Consider the following 4,786-nt stretch of genomic DNA (forward strand, 5'->3'; position numbering starts at 1 on the left):
GCTCTTGTGCAGGTGGCACATAAAATACACCATTTTGAGCGTGGCCGTTGCCAGTACCGCCTGACTGGCCTTCGTGCAGGTGACATGTAAAAGCACCCACTACACTCTCTGAGTGGTTGGCGTTAGGAAGGGCATCCAGCTGTAGAAACTCTGCCAAATTAGATTGGAGCCTGGTGTTGCCATCCGGTTTCACCAGTCCTCAGTCAAATCGTCCAGCCCATGCTAGCATGGAAAGCGGACGTTAAACGATGATGATGATGATGATGATGACACATATATGCATTATTTTATAAATGTATACTTGTGTATGCCTAGGCACATGTGTATGTATATGTGCATGTGTATGCATGTGTGTGCAAAAAGCATATAGATATATAAAACTCTGAATTTTGTGAGACCATGCGCACACATACACACACACACATGCATACTCACATAAACACATAGCATACATGTTCACATAGGAGGAAATATGGAGGAAAACACATACTCAATACATGAACTAGAAATTATTCATTTAATTGACACAAAATCTTCACTCACCACTAGATTCAAATTCCTCCTCTCCTTGGACATTCCATAAACTTTTACGTAAATGTGTGTATATATGTGTATGTCTGAAAGGTATATATATATATTGAGTTGTGTTAATGTGAGAGACATGTTCCAAATTTTCCACTTCTCACCTGGTTTCCATCAAAAAGATTATATCAAGAGGTAAGATTTCAGATAAACAGCCCTATTAGAGGTTGAATAAGGAAACAAGTTTTTTAAGAAGTTTAAATATTCTCAAGTATTTCTACATTTAGAGAATATTTTTACTTTTAAATTAAACGAGGAAGTGTTATTTTTTTAAGATGTCACATGGTTGAATGTACACACACTCTCTCTCTCTCTCTCTCACACATACACACACACATATACATGTGTAATAGTTTGCATACATATGAACTTAATTACTTGTTTATCTTCCTGTCTTCTTCTACTGTCCCCCTTTCTCTCTACATAAATAAATAAATAAATAAATAAATAAATACATGCATGCACATATATATATATGTATATATATATATATATATAGAGAGAGAGAGAGAGGGGGTACAATTAGTTTATAAAGAACAACACAAGAAGAACAAATGTTTGACAAAATGGTTCTAGTTTAACACTTTAACCCTTTAGTGTTCACATTATTCTGCCAAAATTAATGCTTTTTTATCCACATTGATTTGAACTAATCATGCATTATCTTGTAGCTATGAGATTTTGATGAGGTAGCTGTTAATTTTTAAAATGATACTCAAGCTCACACTGTCCAAAAGATTCAGCAGGCCTTTGGTGATGGATGCCATGGCCAAAACTTAAGATCAAGGAATGGTACAACCACTTCAAACACAGTCGTATCTCAGTGGAGAGTGAGGCATGCTCAGGCAGGCCAACCACAAGCCAAAACAAGGAATTGATTGAGAAGGTTTGGTAAATATTCATGGAAGATCGTTGTGTAACGGCCCAGAAAATTGCTTGCAAAGTGGGAATAAGCACAGGGTTAGGGTTAGGGTTTTAAGGTTAGGGTTAGGGTTTTAGGGTTAGGGTTAGGGTTTTAGGGTTAGGGTTAGGGTTAGGGTTAGGGTTATGAGTAATTTTGCCAAATTTGGTGAAAATCTGTTCAATACACCGCCACAAATTTTTCACCAAATTTGGCAAAAATACTCATAACCCGAACCCTAACCCAAACCCTAACCCTAACCCTAAAACCCTAACCCTAACCCTAAAACCCTAACCCTAACCCTAACTCTAAAACCCGAACCCTTACCCTAAAACCCTAAAGCTAAAACCAGTACAAACGCACGAACGATGTCATAAATAACAGTACCGCCGATAGTTGTTGTTGACAAACAACGGCAGTAATTTTATTCAAGGGAAAAGATCCCATTACACCGCCACAACGTGTTGTTGACAACCCACAGCAGTAATTGTTTCCACCTCAATAGACGTCAGTGATTGGTTGAAATTACCGAAATAAGTCAACTTTAACACGAAATAAATTTAAAAATATAAACTTTTCTCAACAACACTAAGAGTAAAAGATGTTTTATATAACACATTCTACCAGTGTTCCAAGTTTGAAAGTGTTTCGTTAGGAAACAAATGGTGTCCGCCAAATCAGAAAGATCCCGGTAAAAAATTAAGCCGTTTTGAACGCACCTCTTATATATAAAAACATACATTTACATGTGTATGTGTGTGTGCGCGTGCGCGTATATGGTTAATATATGTGTGTAATATGTATTTTCCGTGCTGTAATTGTTTTAGTTTCAACAGATCAAATCGCTTGCCAGACAAACTTCAGAAATATGTGTATGTATGTGTTTAGAGAAAGTAACTGAGTGTTAGAGGTAGTTACATGCATACATACATACATACATACATACATACATACATACAAAAATGTGTGTCCATGTATATATACGTACATTCGCACGAACATACTGGTATGTGATACATTCTCGCATGTTCTTACAGAGCATCCATCATCTGTATTTCACTAAAACCTATCTCACACCTCACAAACATACAGGACCAATACGCACACACACACATGTAGATGACGTATGTGTGTGTGTGAGTATCTGTATGTGTACGTGTGCGTGCGTGCGTACCACGGTTGACACACCCATTTGCCTGGTGCCGAAATCTTAGAGTTTGATTACCATTACTGAAAGAATTTAAGCCTCTCTTTCCAGTCGTACTGCTTGAAAGCCTATAGAACTTTTCTCGAACATGTGACTAACCATAAAACGTGACACCTGGGTGGACTAGTGAAAATAAAGAGTTGCAGACGGTTTAGATAGAATAACAGAAGTTGTTTATGATGAAATAATAAGTAGTGTACTTCTTATACATCACTTGGCGGGTAGAGTGTGTTAGTACGTGAGTATTTGTATGGCAGCAGTTAACTATGTTTGTGTGTGTTAGTATGGAAATTAACTCTGTGTGTGTGGGGGGGGGAGTATTTATATGGAAGCTAATTATGCGTACGTTCTTGTGATTATTGCTGTTATTTAAGCTCCAGATCAGCTCTGACTAAGCAGTTCTCTATTATCAAAGGCATACCAGCCACGACGATAATAACATCATTCTTAGGAGCATCCCGAACCACAACAACATGGACATATGTCCTTCCGTTTATTTTATAGGTTGAGGTACAATTTGCGGGATATTTAGCTGCTATTTCTAGCATGTTGAGTGACCAGGTCAGTTGTTTCGGATAGGAAGTTGGAAAAGTACATAAGTACTTTTTCTCTAAGTAAATACATTAATGCGTGTATGTATGTGTGTGTGTGTGTTATATGTGCTTCTTTATATTGTTCATGTTATTCCAGTTTGCTCCTGATCAACCCAGATAGAGCAGATCTAAAATCAAAAGCATTCTAGTCATGAATATCTTATCTGTTAGGGTTACAAAGAACTACGTTATCTAACGTGGCTATTACTTATTTTTCAAGGCAGTGGGATTTTAGGGAAAATTGGCTGCTATTACTAGCATGTCAAGAGACCACATAAAGAAACACTCGTTGGTTTGTATTTATGTATGCAGTTGCTAATGTTGTTTTTATTTAGTGTCAAGTGAGCCCTGATGCGCCTGGTCTATGTTCAGAAAGAGTCGTTCTAACCGTGACCAACTTGTTTTGCATGTCGCAGGCTTAATATATCGTTTTTCTTTTGTTTTTTTTTTAAAGAAATTCGGGTGTGAATTAAGAGAGATTTTGGCTGCTCTTTCTAGCAGGTCTATGATCACCTAGAGACCCTTTCATTGGTTTTGTGCATATGCGTACATTCATATATGTACATATATGTATACATGCGTGTATGTGTGTGTGTGTGCCTTTGTATGTATGTGTATGTGTGTGTGTGCAAGTATGTGCGTGTGCATCTCTGTATTTATGTATATGTGTGTGCGTCTCCGTATGTATGTGTGTATGTTTGAAAGTGAGTGTCTGTGTCTGTATGTATATGTGTGTATGTATGTGTGTGTGTGTGTTTTAGGGGAGTTGCATCGCTGTGTGTGTTTGTATGTTTTTGTGTGTATTTCTGCTAATAAATTTATATGGGCCCAACCTTCAGTTGTAAGTATAAACGTTGGCCCACCCTTCAATTGAAAAGTTATCCCTCCAGTTAAGTATAACTAGCAACATTTGTGTTTGTGTGGGTGTAACTATGCAGGAGAGGAGAGGAGGGGATGCACATGTTTTGTTTGTGTGCTTGTATGTGTTTGTGGGTATGTATGTATTAAGTGTTTTGAATTTTTGTTAAGTGTGTTGTGAGCATCAATTTGTATACCGATATGTGTGTATGCCTGGTTGTGCTTGTGTGTGTGTGTGTGAATGCTGCTTTTAACTAGTCGTTGCTTTTTTAAGATTTTAGAAGCCAAGATCGTTTCCCTCCCACCACCGCTTCCTCTCACTGCAAATATGTACGTGTGTGTGGGTGTACATATACTTTATATCAGTGTGTGTGTGTGTGATTTTTTTACTACCCACAAGGGGCTACACACAGAGGGGACAAACAAGGACAGATAAACGGATTAAGTCGATTATATCGACCCCAGTGTGTAACTGGTACTTATTTAATCGACCCCGAAAGGATGTAAGGCAAAGTCGACCTTGGCGGAATTTGAATTCAGAACGTAGCGGCAGACGAAATACCGCTAAGCATTTCGCCCCGCGTGCTAACGATTCTGCCAGCTCGACGCCTTTTGTGTGTGTGTGTGTGTGTGTGTGTGTGTGCG

This window comes from Octopus bimaculoides, chromosome 20, assembly GCF_001194135.2.
Source record: "Octopus bimaculoides isolate UCB-OBI-ISO-001 chromosome 20, ASM119413v2, whole genome shotgun sequence".
Classification (NCBI taxonomy): domain Eukaryota; kingdom Metazoa; phylum Mollusca; class Cephalopoda; order Octopoda; family Octopodidae; genus Octopus; species Octopus bimaculoides.